A 24637-nucleotide genomic window follows, 5' to 3' on the forward strand; every position below is an offset into this window, starting at 1 on the left:
TCTTTCAACCCCCGCCCTATAAGGTTTCTAGGGTCCAGAAATAGAAAACTTCTAACAGGCCCTTATTGAGTCACTCCCTCCCCCACCGGCCCCCCAAACTCACCCCCACCCCTAACAAGCAGCCCCCCACACACACTAGTACTGGTACGACTTCCATACTCATCAGCCCACCTGGAATGCTTGCCAACAACTTCTCCGGGTGCTGTTCACAACGGAGGAGGGTAGCCCTTCCAGACAGAGGCCCAGTAAGCAGTCAGTGAACCTGATGGTCAGCGAGCGGGCACTCCCGACTTGAGAGAAACTCTTTTGGCCACTACACCAACAATGTGGGATCTCAATTCCTAGCAAGGCCCAGAGGACTTTACCAGGTATCAACCATTGCTCTTACATGACCCTCTGCAGAAGAGCTAGGAAACCTATGAATTTATCTAAGGTCAGTGAGAATTTTCAGGTTCCTATAAGAGAATATCCGCCTGCCTTTCTAGAGTGGCTGAGGGAAGCCTACGGGCTTTATACCCCTAACGGCCCGGAGGCACTGAAAACAGGAGGGCAATAAGTATTGCCTTTATTACTCAGTCAGTCTGCCTCAGACATGACAAAGAAGTGGGAAGGGTTTGAAGGGAAAAATCTTAGCGATTTGGTATAAGTGGCTCATTGAGTGTATAACAACAGAGATGACCCTAGCACGAGAGAGACAAAGAAGCTAGCTAAAATAATCGTAATTGCCATGAGATACCCCAGAGACTCAGGAAAAGGAGAGCATGGCCCACTCACGGAGAGACTAACCTGTGGGCACCGCCAAGCCATGGGGAAGGACCAATGTGCCTACTGCAGGAAAGAAGGACACTGGAAAAATCAGTGCCTTGAAAACCCCAGGAGAGGTGCACGACCCTCCACTAGAGTGGATGGGCCTCATCTGCACGTAGAAAGACCCAAGCAAGAGACAATAATGCTTGAAGAAGCTCAATGAAGGGGTCAGGGCTCTGTTTCACTTCGCCGCCAAAAGCCCAGGCTAACTCTCCAAGTAGGAGGCCAGGCAGTAAATTTCTTGGTGGACACAGGGGCCACCTTGTCAGGTTCAGAAAGGAATATGGGCACATTTTCAAGAAGAAAGATGTGAATTACTGTGAGCCTATGATTCCTTCCACAGATAACTCACACCAGAAGGTTTGCATGGAGGGTAGGTGGGTTTCCCAAGACAACAAAATAACAAATATCTATCAGCCCTTTGGCCCAGTTAGCCACCTGGTTATGATATCACTGGCTTCTGGCTCAGCTGCTGAGCCAGTGAAGCACTTATAGCAGGAGAAGACTAGGTGGCCGGTGGCCATCAACGGAAGGACCAAATCTCCACAGTGGGCTTCCTGTTTCAATATGGAGCCACGTATGTTACCTGCTGGACACCATCTCTATCCTGAGCTCATAATTGCCATCGCAGGTCTAGAATGCGGCACGCAGGTACACACTATATGAAACAGTCTCTGATTAACCCCTCTCGATAACTTGCTGACATGGGAGTCTGGATAATCCTGTACATTTACTTTGCAGATTAGAAAACTCACTCAAAAACACACGGGAGTTGACCCAGAGACACACAACTGGTTAACAACAAAGTCATATTCACAACCAGCGTCTGGACCAAGAGCACGGTGCCCCACAGAACTGTGCCCATCGAGCAGTCAATATCTCCTGGACTCTCAAAAGATCTGAGCTGATACCCACCCCCCCACATCCTTGCAGCCCCAAAAGATTGTATTTCACAGGATGGCACCGGATCTGCAGCTCGCGGAGAGGGACATATCTGATCAGAGAACACAGGGCAGAACAAGGGGGAGGAGGGGAGAATGGAGCACATCCTGGCCCAATACACCTTGAGGATGATGTTCCCAATCAGAGAAGCCAATCCACAGAGAAGACCACATGGGCAGCCCCACGATGAGAAACGTCCCTCAAAGACCCATAGCCTTAGAGGGGACAACACTGGACACACAGTGTGGGAACTGCGCCCGAACTGATCCTGCCACTTCGATGCATGACACTAAGAGAGTGCAGCGGAAGAGTAAGAAAACGGAGCATCAAAGTCCCCGGGGAATGCCAAAGGTGGACTTTGTGGTCAGGGTTCGGTGCCCCCACAGACTGGACTGGAAAACACTCCTAAAGTTCACCACACAGTCCTTGTACTTTTCTTTCTGGTTAGTGTTGTTTTCTTTTAGTGTCATTGGATTTGGGTTGGGTTTTGTTTTCATTTTTGTTTGTTTTTTTTTTTCTTTTTGCTGCTTGGTTTAGCTCAGTCTTGTTTTGTGCATGTTATTACCTTTACAGGTCTGTCTAATTAAGAGAGGCTGGATGAACAATCTGGAGGAGTAAACATGTGACCGGCCCTTTCCATTGGGCATGGGAGTGAGCACGGTGGGGGGAAAGGAAGTGGTGTAAAGAAACCCAGAGACAAGGGTACAACAAGTGATGGAAAACGGTAGTGAGGGGGATGTAGGAGGCCTGGTAGGGCGTGATCAAAGGTAATGTAACCAAGAGGAATTACTGAAACCCAAAGGAAGACTGAGCATGTTAGTGGGCACAAGAGGAAAATCAAAGAGTATAGAAGAGTGAGCTGGGAAGCAAGGGCCAGTTATAGACGTCTAAATAAAGGCATGTACATATGTACATATATTTACAAAGGGGCATGGGGAAATAGATCTATGTCCATATGTTTATAGATTTAGTATTAAGGTAGCAGATGGACATAGGGCCTCCGCTCAAGGACTCCCTCATTGCAATAACACTGTTCTATTAAATTGGCATTCTAAGATGCTCACCTTCCCTACACAATCACTGACCACAAAGCGACTGCATAAGCAAATGTGGTGAAGAAAGCCGATGGTGTCCAGCTACCTAAAGATATAGCGTGTGGGGTCTTAAAGGCCTGAGGGTAAAGAAACAGCCATCTGGCTCTGAAGCAACAGAGCCCACATGGAGAAAGCATACCAGCCTGTGTGATCACAAAGTTTTAAAGGGATAAGGCAACAGGCATCATGAGAACAAAAAAATCTTATCATGGAGAATGAGAGGGGACTGCCGGGTATAGACCCAAAACCTATTTGCAGTGCACTGGACATCCCCTTACAGAAGGATCTCAGAGTGGAGATTAAAGAATACAGGGTATGAGACAGCAAAGAAAAACACAACTTTCCTCTAGTTCTTAATGCTTTCTCTTGCCCCACTATCATGATCCCAGTTCTACCATACTAATCTGGCCAAACTAGAGAAGGTATTCTAGTACCGATAGGAATTTCAAACACGGGGAATCCAGAGTGGATGGGCCGTTTACCAGTGTTATGAGTGGAGATACTGGGAGGGTGGAGGAAGGGCAGGATGGAAAGTGGGAACCGATTACAAGGATCTTCATTGAACTCAAAAGAAAGGTGGGTGAAAATATGACAAAAGAATTAGTACATTTCCAAGGATTGATGAGGGATGGGTGGCGGGCATTGAGGGGGGGAAAATGAGGAGCTGAGGCCAGGGGCTTGGGTGGAGAGTGGATATTTTGTGAATAAGGAGGGCAATTAATGTACAGATGGGCTTCAAACAGATGATGTATTTATGGATTGTGGTTAGTGTTGTAGGAGCCACTAATGAAAAGATCATAAAAGAAACAAAAATAATCTGGGCAGAGGGCTCATGCAAGGATGATCTCAGGCTGGATTAGACCAGTCAAAACAGCTACTGGAGTCGCCTCACCCTGTGTCTATTACTGAGTCAGCCATGATGCTTAGGACCCACAGCCCCAGCAGCTGGCCAGAGAGGGAGGTGGATCTCTGAGGCCATTCCACAGGGGGAATGGTCCTCTGTCCTGCAGGGCCCACCCTCCTTTGTAAGCATGCTGCCTGGGGCAAGGCTTTCATGGAGTCCACACCATGGGAGCTCTACTACTCATGGGGGATTGGCAGGAAGCCTCTGCTCATGCGCACACACCACCAACTAGCTGGAGGATCTCCGTGAACAAAGCCTGAGGCAGACAACAAGCCCACTAACTGATGCTGTAAGAGCTACAATCAGCATCCAGAAACCTGCAACTGGGAGTAAGAGGCAGCATACCTTGGTCCCAGCCCCTCCCACTCTAATCTACAAGGAGTGACATTGCAAAGCAGAGGGTTTTCATAAAGCACTTCCAGGACTGTGGAATGAGCAGCCTCGTTTGTGGACATGGATACTCTGTGATCCAGACGTACTACCTCCTCCCTTACAGTCAGCTGAGACAAAAACCCTTGCAAGCAGAAAGCCATGCATCTGAACAGTATCCATCAGCCACTCATGTGCAGCACAGCTGCCTCCAAAGAGCCTTCCTGAGTGAGAGAGAAATCATGCAGAAGCCTGGTCTGCACTCAAGAGAGTTTTATGAGCGTTAGGGAGGCGTGGTGGGCAAGTCTGGCCGACCCCAGTGGCTGAATTGAATTTACATGGCCTAGATTGGTCAATCCAGGTACAGGAACCACCCAGGTGACCTCCCCTTCATGGCCAGAAATCTGGACCTCTGAGCATGCACAGGGTGCCTCTCCTAACTGGGCTCTTATCTTGGCCCTATGGGCATGCATAACGGATGCCCCAGTCCCTAGTATAGCTACCTAACATTTGCCCCCCTGAAGAGATATGGACCCAAATCTTTGGGGGTACTGGGCGACGACATCTCTAGCTGCTTCCTGCTGGCAAAAGGGGCGAGGTGGGGCTTTGGGTCCATACCCTTCCTACACTGCTGGGAGGGGTTGTCCATTGAGGGCAACTTTATCCAGGATGGATAAGGTTGAGGTGGTCCAGGAGATGGTAGTCGTGGACCTGGCACACTTGGTTCAGAAGCTTTAATCACCCGATAACTTCTGAGAAAAACAAACGGTCTAAAAGGTGAACAGTTTGACTACGACAAGGCTAAGCTTGTGAGGTGGCAGTGGCCTTGAAATTAGGTGAGTGTCACAGGAAACAAAAATAATCTTAGGATTACCAGACATGTGTGTTTGTTCATTGGAAGTACAGGAAGAGGGATAAAAGCATTCACACTTTCCCCTAGGAGGGCACAGGTTTGGGCACTACTAGGTGCAGTCTGATCACTGATTCATTTATGATGCTAAGGTCTTGGACCCGCTGATAAGACCCATCCTTCTTTTTAACACTATAACGCTTCAATTTTAATTTTGGGAAAAAATTTTCTTTTTGTTGTGGACTTTCATAGTTATAAATATATATATGTATTAATATATACATTTTTTAATGTTATGAAAACATCATGCTTCGCGTTATAGAGTTAAATGGAAATAATGGGCTAGTGCAGGACGAGTCAAAAGTGACCAAAATAGAGTAACTGCCTAAGTCATTTTGAATTTTCTTGGGTTCAATTGGAGTAAAGGCTTGTAAATTACCCGGGGTCCAAATTCCCATGGTGCCTCCTACAACGGGTAGAATGTTCAGGGATGTTTCAGGGCTGGGAGATTAATAACCCCTAAGTCCAGGATACCTTAGGGCAGGGGTCCTTAAACTGTTTACCCAGGGGGCCAGTTCACTATCCCTCAGGCCTTTTGAAGGAAAGACTATAGTTTAAAAAAACAAATATTACGAACAAATTCATGTGCACACTGCACATCTTGATTTGAAGTTCAAAAAAAAAAAAAATGGGGCACATACACCCGGCAGAAAGGATCAACGTCCTCGGCTGTCTGCATGTGGCCCACAGGTTGTAGTTTGAGGACCCCTGCCCTCGGCATTCACCAAGAGGATGTGGTTTCAACCCAAAAGCTTGGAGACTCTACAATTTGTTTAAAAGTGATGGGGCAGAAGGAGTCCCTGATTGACCCACGCAAGACTAGTTTTCCCATCCCCTGTTACTAAGAGTTCATAGTTATGGTTAAAGGGAACCAGGATATCCCGATCTGATCCCGTTACTTCAAGTGTGGGCTGACATTGCCACTAAGAAGCCTGCAAATATAAAAGACTTACTCCCTCCCGCAAAGAAAGGGCCCTTGTTTCCAAGGTTTCAGGAAACATGGAAGGACCGGAAAAACAAACGGTCCAAGTTCCCAAAACCACATAGGTGGAGGCCATCCCTCCACATCACCCTCCCCCACCCCTCCCCTCCCTCACCCCTCCCCTCCCCCATCACTCCCCCACCCCTCCCCTCCCCTCCCCTCCCCATCACTCTCCCCTAATCGGCTTTATCCCATTTTGCAGGAGAACTCTGGGAGTGGGAGAGCTGGCTTCAAACCCTTTCTTTCAACCCCCGCCCTATAAGGTTTCTAGGGTCCAGAAATAGAAAACTTCTAACAGGCCCTTATTGAGTCACTCCCTCCCCCACCGGCCCCCCAAACTCACCCCCACCCCTAACAAGCAGCCCCCCACACACACTAGTACTGGTATGACTTCCATACTCATCAGCCCACCTGGAATGCTTGCCAACAACTTCTCCAGGTGCTGTTCACAACGGAGGAGGGTAGCCCTTCCAGACAGAGGCCCAGTAAGCAGTCAGTGAACCTGATGGTCAGCGAGCGGGCACTCCCCACTTGAGAGAAACTCTTTTGGCCACTACACCAACAATGTGGGATCTCAATTCCTAGCAAGGCCCAGAGGACTTTACCAGGTATCAACCATTGCTCTTACATGACCCTCTGCAGAAGAGCTAGGAAACCTATGAATTTATCTAAGGTCAGTGAGAATTTTCAGGTTCCTATAAGAGAATATCCGCCTGCCTTTCTAGAGTGGCTGAGGGAAGCCTATGGGCTTTATACCCCTAACGGCCCGGAGGCACTGAAAACAGGAGGGCAATAAGTATTGCCTTTATTACTCAGTCAGTCTGCCTCAGACATGACAAAGAAGTGGGAAGGGTTTGAAGGGAAAAATCTTAGCGATTTGGTATAAGTGGCTCATTGAGTGTATAACAACAGAGATGACCCTAGCACGAGAGAGACAAAGAAGCTAGCTAAAATAATCGTAATTGCCATGAGATACCCCAGAGACTCAGGAAAAGGAGAGCATGGCCCACTCACGGAGAGACTAACCTGTGGGCACCGCCAAGCCATGGGGAAGGACCAATGTGCCTACTGCAGGAAAGAAGGACACTGGAAAAATCAGTGCCTTGAAAACCCCAGGAGAGGTGCACGACCCTCCACTAGAGTGGATGGGCCTCATCTGCACGTAGAAAGACCCAAGCAAGAGACAATAATGCTTGAAGAAGCTCAATGAAGGGGTCAGGGCTCTGTTTCACTTCGCCGCCAAAAGCCCAGGCTAACTCTCCAAGTAGGAGGCCAGGCAGTAAATTTCTTGGTGGACACAGGGGCCACCTTGTCAGGTTCAGAAAGGAATATGGGCACATTTTCAAGAAGAAAGATGTGAATTACTGTGAGCCTATGATTCCTTCCACAGATAACTCACACCAGAAGGTTTGCATGGAGGGTAGGTGGGTTTCCCAAGACAACAAAATAACAAATATCTATCAGCCCTTTGGCCCAGTTAGCCACCTGGTTATGATATCACTGGCTTCTGGCTCAGCTGCTGAGCCAGTGAAGCAGTTATAGCAGGAAAAGACTAGGTGGCCAGTGGCCATCAACGGAAGGACCAAATCTCCACAGTGGGCTTCCTGTTTCAATATGGAGCCACGTATGTTACCTGCTGGACACCATCTCTATCCTGAGCTCATAATTGCCATCGCAGGTCTAGAATGCGGCGCGCAGGTACACACTATATGAAACAGTCTCTGATTAACCCCTCTCGATAACTTGCTGACATGGGAGTCTGGATAATCCTGTACATTTACTTTGCAGATTAGAAAACTCACTCAAAAACACACGGGAGTTGACCCAGAGACACACAACTGGTTAACAACAAAGTCATATTCACAACCAGCGTCTGGACCAAGAGCACGGTGCCCCACAGAACTGTGCCCATCGAGCAGTCAATATCTCCTGGAATCTCAAAAGATCTGAGCTGATACCCACCCCCCCCCCCACATCCTTGCAGCCCCAAAAGATTGTATTTCACAGGATGGCACCGGATCTGCAGCTCGCGGAGAGGGACATATCTGATCAGAGAACACAGGGCAGAACAAGGGGGAGGAGGGGAGAATGGAGCACATCCTGGCCCAATATACCTTGAGGATGATGTTCCCAATCAGAGAAGCCAATCCACAGAGAAGACCACATGGGCAGCCCCACGATGAGAAACGTCCCTCAAAGACCCATAGCCTTAGAGGGGACAACACTGGACACACAGTGTGGGAACTGCGCCCGAACTGATCCTGCCACTTCGATGCATGACACTAAGAGAGTGCAGCGGAAGAGTAAGAAAACGGAGCATCAAAGTCCCCGGGGAATGCCAAAGGTGGACTTTGTGGTCAGGGTTCGGTGCCCCCACAGACTGGACTGGAAAACACTCCTAAAGTTCACCACACAGTCCTTGTACTTTTCTTTCTGGTTAGTGTTGTTTTCTTTTAGTGTCATTGGATTTGGGTTGGGTTTTGTTTTCATTTTTGTTTGTTTTTTTTTTTTCTTTTTGCTGCTTGGTTTAGCTCAGTCTTGTTTTGTGCATGTTATTACCTTTACAGGTCTGTCTAATTAAGAGAGGCTGGATGAACAATCTGGAGGAGTAAACATGTGACCGGCCCTTTCCATTGGGCATGGGAGTGAGCACGGTGGGGGGAAAGGAAGTGGTGTAAAGAAACCCAGAGACAAGGGTACAACAAGTGATGGAAAACGGTAGTGAGGGGGATGTAGGAGGCCTGGTAGGGCGTGATCAAAGGTAATGTAACCAAGAGGAATTACTGAAACCCAAAGGAAGACTGAGCATGTCAGTGGGCACAAGAGGAAAATCAAAGAGTATAGAAGAGTGAGCTGGGAAGCAAGGGCCAGTTATAGACGTCTAAATAAAGGCATGTACATATGTACATATATTTACAAAGGGGCATGGGGAAATAGATCTATGTCCATATGTTTATAGATTTAGTATTAAGGTAGCAGATGGACATAGGGCCTCCGCTCAAGGACTCCCTCATTGCAATAACACTGTTCTATTAAATTGGCATTCTAAGATGCTCACCTTCCCTACACAATCACTGACCACAAAGCGGCTGCATAAGCAAATGTGGTGAAGAAAGCCGATGGTGTCCAGCTACCTAAAGATATAGCGTGTGGGGTCTTAAAGGCCTGAGGGTAAAGAAACAGCCATCTGGCTCTGAAGCAACAGAGCCCACATGGAGAAAGCATACCAGCCTGTGTGATCACAAAGTTTTAAAGGGATAAGGCAACAGGCATCATGAGAACAAAAAAATCTTATCATGGAGAATGAGAGGGGACTGCCGGGTATAGACCCAAAACCTATTTGCAGTGCACTGGACATCCCCTTACAGAAGGATCTCAGAGTGGAGATTATAGAATACAGGGTATGAGACAGCAAAGATGAAACACAACTTTCCTCTAGTTCTTAATGCTTTCTCTTGCCCCACTATCATGATCCCAGTTCTACCATACTAATCTGGCCAAACTAGAGAAGGTATTCTAGTACCGATAGGAATTTCAAACACGGGGAATCCAGAGTGGATGGGCCGTTTACCAGTGTTATGAGTGGAGATACTGGGAGGGTGGAGGAAGGGCAGGATGGAAAGTGGGAACCGATTACAAGGATCTTCATTGACCTCAAAAGAAAGGTGGGTGAAAATATGACAAAAGAATTAGTACATTTCCAAGGATTGATGAGGGATGGGTGGCGGGCATTGAGGGGGGGAAAATGAGGAGCTGAGGCCAGGGGCTTGGGTGGAGAGTGGATATTTTGTGAATAAGGAGGGCAATTAATGTACAGATGGGCTTCAAACAGATGATGTATTTATGGATTGTGGTTAGTGTTGTAGGAGCCACTAATGAAAAGATCATAAAAGAAACAAAAATAATCTTGGCAGAGGGCTCATGCAAGGATGATCTCAGGCTGGATTAGACCAGTCAAAACAGCTACTGGAGTCGCCTCACCCTGTGTCTATTACTGAGTCAGCCATGATGCTTAGGACCCACAGCCCCAGCAGCTGGCCAGAGAGGGAGGTGGATCTCTGAGGCCATTCCACAGGGGGAATGGTCCTCTGTCCTGCAGGGCCCACCCTCCTTTGTAAGCATGCTGCCTGGGGCAAGGCTTTCATGGAGTCCACACCATGGGAGCTCTACTACTCATGGGGGATTGGCAGGAAGCCTCTGCTCATGCGCACACACCACCAACTAGCTGGAGGATCTCCGTGAACAAAGCCTGAGGCAGACAACAAGCCCACTAACTGATGCTGTAAGAGCTACAATCAGCATCCAGAAACCTGCAACTGGGAGTAAGAGGCAGCATACCTTGGTCCCAGCCCCTCCCACTCTAATCTACAAGGAGTGACATTGCAAAGCAGAGGGTTTTCATAAAGCACTTCCAGGACTGTGGAATGAGCAGCCTCGTTTGTGGACATGGATACTCTGTGATCCAGACGTACTACCTCCTCCCTTACAGTCAGCTGAGACAAAAACCCTTGCAAGCAGAAAGCCATGCATCTGAACAGTATCCACCAGCCACTCATGTGCAGCACAGCTGCCTCCAAAGAGCCTTCCTGAGTGAGAGAGAAATCATGCAGAAGCCTGGTCTGCACTCAAGAGAGTTTTATGAGCGTTAGGGAGGCGTGGTGGGCAAGTCTGGCCGACCCCAGTGGCTGAATTGAATTTACATGGCCTAGATTGGTCAATCCAGGTACAGGAACCACCCAGGTGACCTCCCCTTCATGGCCAGAAATCTGGACCTCTGAGCATGCACAGGGTGCCTCTCCTAACTGGGCTCTTATCTTGGCCCTATGGGCATGCATAACGGATGCCCCAGTCCCTAGTATAGCTACCTAACATTTGCCCCCCTGAAGAGATATGGACCGAAATCTTTGGGGGTACTGGGCGACGACATCTCTAGCTGCTTCCTGCTGGCAAAAGGGGCGAGGTGGGGCTTTGGGTCCATACCCTTCCTACACTGCTGGGAGGGGTTGTCCATTGAGGGCAACTTTATCCAGGATGGATAAGGTTGAGGTGGTCCAGGAGATGGTAGTCGTGGACCTGGCACACTTGGTTCAGAAGCTTTAATCACCCGATAACTTCTGAGAAAAACAAACGGTCTAAAAGGTGAACAGTTTGACTACGACAAGGCTAAGCTTGTGAGGTGGCAGTGGCCTTGAAATTAGGTGAGTGTCACAGGAAACAAAAATAATCTTAGGATTACCAGACATGTGTGTTTGTTCATTGGAAGTACAGGAAGAGGGATAAAAGCATTCACACTTTCCCCTAGGAGGGCACAGGTTTGGGCACTACTAGGTGCAGTCTGATCACTGATTCATTTATGATGCTAAGGTCTTGGACCCGCTGATAAGACCCATCCTTCTTTTTAACACTATAACGCTTCAATTTTAATTTTGGGAAAAAATTTTCTTTTTGTTGTGGACTTTCATAGTTATAAATATATATATGTATTAATATATACATTTTTTAATGTTATGAAAACATCATGCTTCGCGTTATAGAGTTAAATGGAAATAATGGGCTAGTGCAGGATGAGTCAAAAGTGACCAAAATAGAGTAACTGCCTAAGTCATTTTGAATTTTCTTGGGTTCAATTGGAGTAAAGGCTTGTAAATTACCCGGGGTCCAAATTCCCATGGTGCCTCCTACAACGGGTAGAATGTTCAGGGATGTTTCAGGGCTGGGAGATTAATAACCCCTAAGTCCAGGATACCTTAGGGCAGGGGTCCTTAAACTGTTTACCCAGGGGGCCAGTTCACTATCCCTCAGGCCTTTTGAAGGAAAGACTATAGTTTAAAAAAACAAATATTACGAACAAATTCATGTGCACACTGCACATCTTGATTTGAAGTTCAAAAAAAAAATAAATGGGGCACATACACCCGGCAGAAAGGATCAACGTCCTTGGCTGTCTGCATGTGGCCCACAGGTTGTAGTTTGAGGACTCCTGCCCTCGGCATTCACCAAGAGGATGTGGTTTCAACCCAAAAGCTTGGAGACTCTACAATTTGTTTAAAAGTGATGGGGCAGAAGGAGTCCCTGATTGACCCACGCAAGACTAGTTTTCCCATCCCCTGTTACTAAGAGTTCATAGTTATGGTGAAAGGGAACCAGGATATCCCGATCTGATCCCGTTACTTCAAGTGTGGGCTGACATTGCCACTAAGAAGCCTGCAAATATAAAAGACTTACTCCCTCCCACAAAGAAAGGGCCCTTGTTTCCAAGGTTTCAGGAAACATGGAAGGACCGGAAAAACAAACGGTCCAAGTTCCCAAAACCACATAGGTGGAGGCCATCCCTCCCCATCACCCTCCCCCACCCCTCCCCTCCCTCACCCCTCCCCTCCCCCATCACTCCCCCACCCCTCCCCTCCCCTCCCCTCCCCATCACTCTCCCCTAATCGGCTTTATCCCATTTTGCAGGAGAACTCTGGGAGTGGGAGAGCTGGCTTCAAACCCTTTCTTTCAACCCCCGCCCTATAAGGTTTCTAGGGTCCAGAAATAGAAAACTTCTAACAGGCCCTTATTGAGTCACTCCCTCCCCCACCGACCCCCCAAAATCACCCCCACCCCTTACAAGCATCCCCCCACACACACTAGTACTGGTATGACTTCCATACTCATCAGCCCACCTGGAATGCTTGCCAACAACTTCTCCAGGTGCTGTTCACAACGGAGGAGGGTAGCCCTTCCAGACAGAGGCCCAGTAAGCAGTCAGTGAACCTGATGGTCAGCGAGCGGGCACTCCCCACTTGAGAGAAACTCTTTTGGCCACTACACCAACAATGTGGGATCTCAATTCCTAGCAAGGCCCAGAGGACTTTACCAGGTATCAACCATTGCTCTTACATGACCCTCTGCAGAAGAGCTAGGAAACCTATGAATTTATCTAAGGTCAGTGAGAATTTTCAGGTTCCTATAAGAGAATATCCGCCTGCCTTTCTAGAGTGGCTGAGGGAAGCCTACGGGCTTTATACCCCTAACGGCCCGGAGGCACTGAAAACAGGAGGGCAATAAGTATTGCCTTTATTACTCAGTCAGTCTGCCTCAGACATGACAAAGAAGTGGGAAGGGTTTGAAGGGAAAAATCTTAGCGATTTGGTATAAGTGGCTCATTGAGTGTATAACAACAGAGATGACCCTAGCACGAGAGAGACAAAGAAGCTAGCTAAAATAATCGTAATTGCCATGAGATACCCCAGAGACTCAGGAAAAGGAGAGCATGGCCCACTCACGGAGAGACTAACCTGTGGGCACCGCCAAGCCATGGGGAAGGACCAATGTGCCTACTGCAGGAAAGAAGGACACTGGAAAAATCATTGCCTTGAAAACCCCAGGAGAGGTGCACGACCCTCCACTAGAGTGGATGGGCCTCATCTGCACGTAGAAAGACCCAAGCAAGAGACAATAATGCTTGAAGAAGCTCAATGAAGGGGTCAGGGCTCTGTTTCACTTCGCCGCCAAAAGCCAAGGCTAACTCTCCAAGTAGGAGGCCAGGCAGTAAATTTCTTGGTGGACACAGGGGCCACCTTGTCAGGTTCAGAAAGGAATATGGGCACATTTTCAAGAAGAAAGATGTGAATTACTGTGAGCCTATGATTCCTTCCACAGATAACTCACACCAGAAGGTTTGCATGGAGGGTAGGTGGGTTTCCCAAGACAACAAAATAACAAATATCTATCAGCCCTTTGGCCCAGTTAGCCACCTGGTTATGATATCACTGGCTTCTGGCTCAGCTGCTGAGCCAGTGAAGCAGTTATAGCAGGAAAAGACTAGGTGGCCAGTGGCCATCAACGGAAGGACCAAATCTCCACAGTGGGCTTCCTGTTTCAATATGGAGCCACGTATGTTACCTGCTGGACACCATCTCTATCCTGAGCTCATAATTGCCATCGCAGGTCTAGAATGCGGCGCGCAGGTACACACTATATGAAACAGTCTCTGATTAACCCCTCTCGATAACTTGCTGACATGGGAGTCTGGATAATCCTGTACATTTACTTTGCAGATTAGAAAACTCACTCAAAAACACACGGGAGTTGACCCAGAGACACACAACTGGTTAACAACAAAGTCATATTCACAACCAGCGTCTGGACCAAGAGCACGGTGCCCCACAGAACTGTGCCCATCGAGCAGTCAATATCTCCTGGACTCTCAAAAGATCTGAGCTGATACCCACCCCCCCCCCACATCCTTGCAGCCCCAAAAGATTGTATTTCACAGGATGGCACCGGATCTGCAGCTCGCGGAGAGGGACATATCTGATCAGAGAACACAGGGCAGAACAAGGGGGAGGAGGGGAGAATGGAGCACATCCTGGCCCAATACACCTTGAGGATGATGTTCCCAATCAGAGAAGCCAATCCACAGAGAAGACCACATGGGCAGCCCCACGATGAGAAACGTCCCTCAAAGACCCATAGCCTTAGAGGGGACAACACTGGACACACAGTGTGGGAACTGCACCCGAACTGATCCTGCCACTTCGATGCATGACACTAAGAGAGTGCAGCGGAAGAGTAAGGAAACGGAGCATCAAAGTCCCCGGGGAATGCCAAAGGTGGACTTTGTGGTCAGGGTTCGGTGCCCCCACAGACTGGACTGGAAAACACTCCTAAAGTTCACCACACAGTCCTTGTACTTTTCTTTCTGGTTAGTGTTGTTTTCTTTTAGTGTCATTGGATTTGGGTTGGGTTTTGTTTTCATTTTTGTTTGTTTTTTTTTTCTTTTTGCTGCTTGGTTTAGCTCAGTCTTGTTTTGTGCATGTTATTACCTTTACAGGTCTGTCTAATTAAGAGAGGCTGGATGAACAATCTGGAGGAGTAAACATGTGACCGGCCCTTTCCATTGGGCATGGGAGTGAGCACGGTGGGGGGAAAGGAAGTGGTGTAAAGAAACCCAGAGACAAGGGTACAACAAGTGATGGAAAACGGTAGTGAGGGGGATGTAGGAGGCCTGGTAGGGCGTGATCAAAGGTAATGTAACCAAGAGGAATTACTGAAACCCAAAGGAAGACTGAGCATGTCAGTTGGCACAAGAGGAAAATCAAAGAGTATAGAAGAGTGAGCTGGGAAGCAAGGGCCAGTTATAGACGTCTAAATAAAGGCATGTACATATGTACATATATTTACAAAGGGGCATGGGGAAATAGATCTATGTCCATATGTTTATAGATTTAGTATTAAGGTAGCAGATTGACATAGGGCCTCCGCTCAAGGACTCCCTCATTGCAATAACACTGTTCTATTAAATTGGCATTCTAAGATGCTCACCTTCCCTACACAATCACTGACCACAAAGCGGCTGCATAAGCAAATGTGGTGAAGAAAGCCGATGGTGTCCAGCTACCTAAAGATATAGCGTGTGGGGTCTTAAAGGCCTGAGGGTAAAGAAACAGCCATCTGGCTCTGAAGCAACAGAGCCCACATGGAGAAAGCATACCAGCCTGTGTGATCACAAAGTTTTAAAGGGATAAGGCAACAGGCATCATGAGAACAAAAAAATCTTATCATGGAGAATGAGAGGGGACTGCCGGGTATAGACCCAAAACCTATTTGCAGTGCACTGGACATCCCCTTACAGAAGGATCTCAGAGTGGAGATTAAAGAATACAGGGTATGAGACAGCAAAGATGAAACACAACTTTCCTCTAGTTCTTAATGCTTTCTCTTGCCCCACTATCATGATCCCAGTTCTACCATACTAATCTGGCCAAACTAGAGAAGGTATTCTAGTACCGATAGGAATTTCAAACATGGGGAATCCAGAGTGGATGGGCCCTTTACCAGTGTTATGAATGGAGATACTGGAAGGGTGGAGGAAGGGCAGGATGGAAAGTGGGAACCGATTACAAGGATCTTCATTGACCTCAAAAGAAAGGTGGGTGAAAATATGACAAAAGAATTAGTACATTTCCAAGGATTGATGAGGGATGGGTGGCGGGCATTGAGGGGGGGAAAATGAGGAGCTGAGGCCAGGGGCTTGGGTGGAGAGTGGATATTTTGTGAATAAGGAGGGCAATTAATGTACAGATGTGCTTCAAACAGATGATGTATTTATGGATTGTGGTTAGTGTTGTAGGAGCCACTAATGAAAAGATCATAAAAGAAACAAAAATAATCTTGGCAGAGGGCTCATGCAAGGATGATCTCAGGCTGGATTAGACCAGTCAAAACAGCTACTGGAGTCGCCTCACCCTGTGTCTATTACTGAGTTAGCCATGATGCTTAGGACCCACAGCCCCAGCAGCTGGCCAGAGAGGGAGGTGGATCTCTGAGGCCATTCCACAGGGGGAATGGTCCTCTGTCCTGCAGGGCCCACCCTCCTTTGTAAGCATGCTGCCTGGGGCAAGGCTTTCATGGAGTCCACACCATGGGAGCTCTACTACTCATGGGGGATTGGCAGGAAGCCTCTGCTCATGCGCACACACCACCAACTAGCTGGAGGATCTCCGTGAACAAAGCCTGAGGCAGAAAACAAGCCCACTAACTGATGCTGTAAGAGCTACAATCAGCATCCAGAAACCTGCAACTGGGAGTAAGAGGCAGCATACCTTGGTCCCAGCCCCTCCCACTCTAATCTACAAGGAGTGACATTGCAAAGCAGAGGGTTTTCATAAAGCACTTCCAGGACTGTGGAATGAGCAGCCTCGTTTGTGGACATGGATACTCTGTGATCCAGACGTACTACCTCCTCCCTTACAGTCAGCTGAGACAAAAACCCTTGCAAGCAGAAAGCCATGCATCTGAACAGTATCCACCAGCCACTCATGTGCAGCACAGCTGCCTCCAAAGAGCCTTCCTGAGTGAGAGAGAAATCATGCAGAAGCCTGGTCTGCACTCAAGAGAGTTTTATGAGCGTTAGGGAGGCGTGGTGGGCAAGTCTGGCCGACCCCAGTGGCTGAATTGAATTTACATGGCCTAGATTGGTCAATCCAGGTACAGGAACCACCCAGGTGACCTCCCCTTCATGGCCAGAAATCTGGACCTCTGAGCATGCACAGGGTGCCTCTCCTAACTGGGCTCTTATCTTGGCCCTATGGGCATGCATAACGGATGACCCAGTCCCTAGTATAGCTACCTAACATTTGCCCCCCTGAAGAGATATGGACCCAAATCTTTGGGGGTACTGGGCGACGACATCTCTAGCTGCTTCCTGCTGGCAAAAGGGGCGAGGATGGGCTTTGGGTCCATACCCTTCCTACACTGCTGGGAGGGGTTGTCCATTGAGGGCAACTTTATCCAGGATGGATAAGGTTGAGGTGGTCCAGGAGATGGTAGTCGTGGACCTGGCACACTTGGTTCAGAAGCTTTAATCACCCGATAACTTCTGAGAAAAACAAACGGTCTAAAAGGTGAACAGTTTGACTACGACAAGGCTAAGCTTGTGAGGTGGCAGTGGCCTTGAAATTAGGTGAGTGTCACAGGAAACAAAAATAATCTTAGGATTACCAGACATGTGTGTTTGTTCATTGGAAGTACAGGAAGAGGGATAAAAGCATTCACACTTTCCCCTAGGAGGGCACAGGTTTGGGAACTACTAGGTGCAGTCAGATCACTGATTCATTTATGATGCTAAGGTCTTGGACCCGCTGATAAGACCCATCCTTCTTTTTAACCCTATAACGCTTCAATTTTAATTTTGGGAAAAATTTTCTTTTTGTTGTGGACTTTCATAGTTATAAATATATATATGTATTAATATATACATTTTTTAATGTTATGAAAACATCATGCTTCGCGTTATAGAGTTAAATGGAAATAATGGGCTAGTGCAGGACGAGTCAAAAGTGACCAAAATAGAGTAACTGCCTAAGCCATTTTGAATTTTCTTGGGTTCAATTGGAGTAAAGGCTTGTAAATTACCCGGGCTCCAAATTCCCATGGTGCCTCCTACAACGGGTAGAATGTTCAGGGATGTTTCAGGGCTGGGAGATTAATAACCCCTAAGTCCAGGATACCTTAGGGCAGGGGTCCTTAAACTGTTTACCCAGGGGGCCAGTTCACTATCCCTCAGGCCTTTTGAAGGAAAGACTATAGTTTAAAAAAACAAATATTACGAACAAATTCATGTGCACACTGCACATCTTGATTTGAAGTTTAAAAAAAAAAAATAAATGGGGCACATACACCCGGCAGAAAGGATCAACGTCCTCGGCTGTCTGCATGTGGCCCACAGGTTGTAGTTTGAGGACCCTTGCTCTCGGCATTCACCAAGAGGATGTGGTTTCAACCCAAAAGCTTGGAGACTCTACAATTTGTTTAAAAGTGATGGGGCAGAAGGAGTCCCTGATTGACCCACGCAAGACTAATTTTCCCATCCCCTATTACTAAGAGTTCATAGTTATGGTTAAAGGGAACCAGGATATCCCGATCTGATCCCGTTACTTCAAGTGTGGGCTGACATTGCCACTAAGAAGCCTGCAAATATAAAAGACTTACTCCCTCCCGCAAAGGAAGGGTCCTTGTTTCCAAGGTTTCAGGAAACATGGAAGGACCAGAAAAACAAACGGTCCAAGTTCCCAAAACCACATAGGTGGAGGCCATCCCTCCACATCACCCTCCCCCACCCCTCCCCTCCCTCACCCCTCCCCTCCCCCATCACTCCCCCACCTCTCCCCTCCCCTCCCCTCCCCATCACTCTCCCATAATCGGCTTTATCCCATTTTGCAGGAGAACTCTGGGAGTGGGAGAGCTGGCTTCAAACCCTTTCTTTCAACCCCCGCCCTATTAGGTTTCTAGGGTCCAGAAATAGAAAACTTCTAACAGGCCCTTATTGAGTCACTCCCTCCCCCACCGGCCCCCCAAACTCACCCCCACCCCTAACAAGCAGCCCCCAACACACACTAGTACTGGTATGACTTCCATACTCATCAGCCCACCTGGAATGCTTGCCAACAACTTCTCCAGGTGCTGTTCACAACGGAGGAGGGTAGCCCTTCCAGACAGAGGCCCAGTAAGCAGTCAGTGAACCTGATGGTCAGCGAGCGGGCACTCCCCACTTGAGAGAAACTCTTTTGGCCACTACACCAACAATGTGGGATCTCAATTCCTAGCAAGGCCCAGAGGACTTTACCAGGTATCAACCATTGCTCTTACATGACCCTCTGCAGAAGAGCTAGGAAACCTATGAATTTATCTAAGGTCAGTGAGAATTTTCAGGTTCCTATAAGAGAATATCCGCCTGCCTTTCTAGAGTGGCTGAGGGGAGCCTACGGGCTTTATACCCCTAACCGCCCGGAGGCACTGAAAACAGGAGGGCAATAAGTATTGCCTTTATTACTCAGTCAGTCTGCCTCAGACATGACAAAGAAGTGGGAAGGGTTTGAAGGGAAAAATCTTAGCGATTTGGTACAAGTGGCTCATTGAGTGTATAACAACAGAGATGACCCTAGCACGACAGAGACAAAGAAGCTAGCTAAAATAATCGTAATTGCCATGAGATACCCCAGAGACTCAGGAAAAGGAGAGCATGGCCCACTCACGGAGAGACTAACCTGTGGGCACCGCCAAGCCATGGGGAAGGACCAATGTGCCTACTGCAGGAAAGAAGGACACTGGAAAAATCAGTGCCTTGAAAACCCCAGGAGAGGTGCACGACCCTCCACTAGAGTGGATGGGCCTCATCTGCACGTAGAAAGACCCAAGCAAGAGACAATAATGCTTGAAGAAGCTCAATGAAGGGGTCAGGGCTCTGTTTCCCTTCGCCGCCAAAAGCCCAGGCTAACTCTCCAAGTAGGAGGCCAGGCAGTAAATTTCTTGGTGGACACAGGGGCCACCTTGTCAGGTTCAGAAAGGAATATGGGCACATTTTCAAGAAGAAAGATGTGAATTACTGTGAGCCTATGATTCCTTCCACAGATAACTCACACCAGAAGGTTTGCATGGAGGGTAGGTGGGTTTCCCAAGACAACAAAATAACAAATATCTATCAGCCCTTTGGCCCAGTTAGCCACCTGGTTATGATATCACTGGCTTCTGGCTCAGCTGCTGAGCCAGTGAAGCACTTATAGCAGGAGAAGACTAGGTGGCCGGTGGCCATCAACGGAAGGACCAAATCTCCACAGTGGGCTTCCTGTTTCAATATGGAGCCACGTATGTTACCTGCTGGACACCATCTCTATCCTGAGCTCATAATTGCCATCGCAGGTCTAGAATGCGGCACGCAGGAACACACTATATGAAACAGTCTCTGATTAACCCCTCTCGATAACTTGCTGACATGGGAGTCTGGATAATCCTGTACATTTACTTTGCAGATTAGAAAACTCACTCAAAAACACACGGGAGTTGACCCAGAGACACACAACTGGTTAACAACAAAGTCATATTCACAACCAGCGTCTGGACCAAGAGCACGGTGCCCCACAGAACTGTGCCCATCGAGCAGTCAATATCTCCTGGAATCTCAAAAGATCTGAGCTGATACCCACCCCCCCACATCCTTGCAGCCCCAAAAGATTGTATTTCACAGGATGGCACCGGATCTGCAGCTCGCGGAGAGGGACATATCTGATCAGAGAACACAGGGCAGAACAAGGGGGAGGAGGGGAGAATGGAGCACATCCTGGCCCAATACACCTTGAGGATGATGTTCCCAATCAGAGAAGCCAATCCACAGAGAAGACCACATGGGCAGCCCCACGATGAGAAACGTCCCTCAAAGACCCATAGCCTTAGAGGGGACAACACTGGACACACAGTGTGGGAACTGCGCCCGAACTGATCCTGCCACTTCGATGCATGACACTAAGAGAGTGCAGCGGAAGAGTAAGAAAACGGAGCATCAATGTCCCCGGGGAATGTCAAAGGTGGACTTTGTGGTCAGGGTTCGGTGCCCCCACAGACTGGACTGGAAAACACTCCTAAAGTTCACCACACAGTCCTTGTACTTTTCTTTCTGGTTAGTGTTGTTTTCTTTTAGTGTCATTGGATTTGGGTTGGGTTTTGTTTTCATTTTTGTTTGTTTTTTTTTCTTTTTGCTGCTTGGTTTAGCTCAGTCTTGTTTTGTGCATGTTATTACCTTTACAGGTCTGTCTAATTAAGAGAGGCTGGATGAACAATCTGGAGGAGTAAACATGTGACCGGCCCTTTCCATTGGGCATGGGAGTGAGCACGGTGGGGGGAAAGGAAGTGGTGTAAAGAAACCCAGAGACAAGGGTACAACAAGTGATGGAAAACGGTAGTGAGGGGGATGTAGGAGGCCTGGTAGGGCGTGATCAAAGGTAATGTAACCAAGAGGAATTACTGAAACCCAAAGGAAGACTGAGCATGTCAGTGGGCACAAGAGGAAAATCAAAGAGTATAGAAGAGTGAGCTGGGAAGCAAGGGCCAGTTATAGACGTCTAAATAAAGGCATGTACATATGTACATATATTTACAAAGGGGCATGGGGAAATAGATCTATGTCCATATGTTTATAGATTTAGTATTAAGGTAGCAGATGGACATAGGGCCTCCGCTCAAGGACTCCCTCATTGCAATAACACTGTTCTATTAAATTGGCATTCTAAGATGCTCACCTTCCCTACACAATCACTGACCACAAAGCGGCTGCATAAGCAAATGTGGTGAAGAAAGCCGATGGTGTCCAGCTACCTAAAGATATAGCGTGTGGGGTCTTAAAGGCCTGAGGGTAAAGAAACAGCCATCTGGCTCTGAAGCAACAGAGCCCACATGGAGAAAGCATACCAGCCTGTGTGATCACAAAGTTTTAAAGGGATAAGGCAACAGGCATCATGAGAACAAAAAAATCTTATCATGGAGAATGAGAGGGGACTGCCGGGTATAGACCCAAAACCTATTTGCAGTGCACTGGACATCCCCTTACAGAAGGATCTCAGAGTGGAGATTAAAGAATACAGGGTATGAGACAACAAAGATGAAACACAACTTTCCTCTAGTTCTTAATGCTTTCTCTTGCCCCACTATCATGATCCCAGTTCTACCATACTAATCTGGCCAAACTAGAGAAGGTATTCTAGTACCGATAGGAATTTCAAACACGGGGGATCCAGAGTGGATGGGCCCTTTACCAGTGTTATGAGTGGAGATACTGGGAGGGTGGAGGAAGGGCAGGATGGAAAGTGGGAACCGATTACAAGGATCTTCATTGACCTCAAAAGAAAGGTGGGTGAAAATATGACAAAAGAATTAGTACATTTCCAAGGATTGATGAGGGATGGGTGGCGGGCATTGAGGGGGGAAAAATGAGGAGCTGAGGCCAGGGGCTTGGGTGGAGAGTGGATATTTTGTGAATAAGGAGGGAAATTAATGTACAGATGGGCTTCAAACAGATGATGTATTTATGGATTGTGGTTAGTGTTGTAGGAGCCACTAATGAAAAGATCATAAAAGAAACAAAAATAATCTTGGCAGAGGGCTCATGCAAGGATGATCTCAGGCTGGATTAGACCAGTCAAAACAGCTACTGGAGTCGCCTCACCCTGTGTCTATTACTGAGTCAGCCATGATGCTTAGGACCCACAGCCCCAGCAGCTGGCCAGAGAGGGAGGTGGATCTCTGAGGCCATTCCACAGGGGGAATGGTCCTCTGTCCTGCAGGGCCCACCCTCCTTTGTAAGCATGCTGCCTGGGGCAAGGCTTTCATGGAGTCCACACCATGGGAGCTCTACTACTCATGGGGGATTGGCAGGAAGCCTCTGCTCATGCGCACACACCACCAACTAGCTGGAGGATCTCCGTGAACAAAGCCTGAGGCAGACAACAAGCCCACTAACTGATGCTGTAAGAGATATAATCAGCATCCAGAAACCTGCAACTGGGAGTAAGAGGCAGCATACCTTGGTCCCAGCCCCTCCCACTCTAATCTACAAGGAGTGACATTGCAAAGCAGAGGGTTTTCATAAAGCACTTCCAGGACTGTGGAATGAGCAGCCTCGTTTGTGGACATGGATACTCTGTGATCCAGACGTACTACCTCCTCCCTTACAGTCAGCTGAGACAAAAACCCTTGCAAGCAGAAAGCCATGCATCTGAACAGTATCCACCAGCCACTCATGTGCAGCACAGCTGCCTCCAAAGAGCCTTCCTGAGTGAGAGAGAAATCATGCAGAAGCCTGGTCTGCACTCAAGAGAGTTTTATGAGCGTTAGGGAGGCGTGGTGGGCAAGTCTGGCCGACCCCAGTGGCTGAATTGAATTTACATGGCCTAGATTGGTCAATCCAGGTACAGGAACCACCCAGGTGACCTCCCCTTCATGGCCAGAAATCTGGACCTCTGAGCATGCACAGGGTGCCTCTCCTAACTGGGCTCTTATCTTGGCCCTATGGGCATGCATAACGGATGCCCCAGTCCCTAGTATAGCTACCTAACATTTGCCCCCCTGAAGAGATATGGACCCAAATCTTTGGGGGTACTGGGCGACGACATCTCTAGCTGCTTCCTGCTGGCAAAAGGGGCGAGGTGGGGCTTTGGGTCCATACCCTTCCTACACTGCTGGGAGGGGTTGTCCATTGAGGGCAACTTTATCCAGGATGGATAAGGTTGAGGTGGTCCAGGAGATGGTAGTCGTGGACCTGGCACACTTGGTTCAGAAGCTTTAATCACCCGATAACTTCTGAGAAAAACAAACGGTCTAAAAGGTGAACAGTTTGACTACGACAAGGCTAAGCTTGTGAGGTGGCAGTGGCCTTGAAATTAGGTGAGTGTCACAGGAAACAAAAATAATCTTAGGATTACCAGACATGTGTGTTTGTTCATTGGAAGTACAGGAAGAGGGATAAAAGCATTCACACTTTCCCCTAGGAGGGCACAGGTTTGGGCACTACTAGGTGCAGTCTGACCACTGATTCATTTATGATGCTAAGGTCTTGGACCCGCTGATAAGACCCATCCTTCTTTTTAACCCTATAACGCTTCAATTTTAATTTTGGGAAAAAATTTTCTTTTTGTGGTGGACTTTCATAGTTATAAATATAAATATATGTATTAATATATACATTTTTTAATGTTATGAAAACATCATGCTTCGCGTTATAGAGTTAAATGGAAATAATGGGCTAGTGCAGGACGAGTCAAAAGTGACCAAAATAGAGTAACTGCCAAAGTCATTTTGAATTTTCTTGGGTTCAATTGGAGTAAAGGCTTGTAAATTACCCGGGGTCCAAATTCCCATGGTGCCTCCTACAACGGGTAGAATGTTCAGGGATGTTTCAGGGCTGGGAGATTAATAACCCCTAAGTCCAGGATACCTTAGGGCAGGGGTCCTTAAACTGTTTACCCAGGGGGCCAGTTCACTATCCCTCAGACCTTTTGAAGGAAAGACTATAGTTTAAAAAAACAAATATTACGAACAAATTCATGTGCACACTGCACATCTTGATTTGAAGTTCAAAAAAAAAATAAATGGGGCACATACACCCGGCAGAAAGGATCAACGTCCTCGGCTGTCTGCATGTGGCCCACAGGTTGTAGTTTGAGGACCCCTGCTCTCGGCATTCACCAAGAGGATGTGGTTTCAACCCAAAAGCTTGGAGACTCTACAATTTGTTTAAAAGTGATGGGGCAGAAGGAGTCCCTGATTGACCCACGCAAGACTAGTTTTCCCATCCCCTGTTACTAAGAGTTCATAGT

The sequence above is a fragment of the Tenrec ecaudatus genome, chromosome 4 (genome assembly GCF_050624435.1).
Source record: "Tenrec ecaudatus isolate mTenEca1 chromosome 4, mTenEca1.hap1, whole genome shotgun sequence".
NCBI classification, from domain to species: domain Eukaryota; kingdom Metazoa; phylum Chordata; class Mammalia; order Afrosoricida; family Tenrecidae; genus Tenrec; species Tenrec ecaudatus.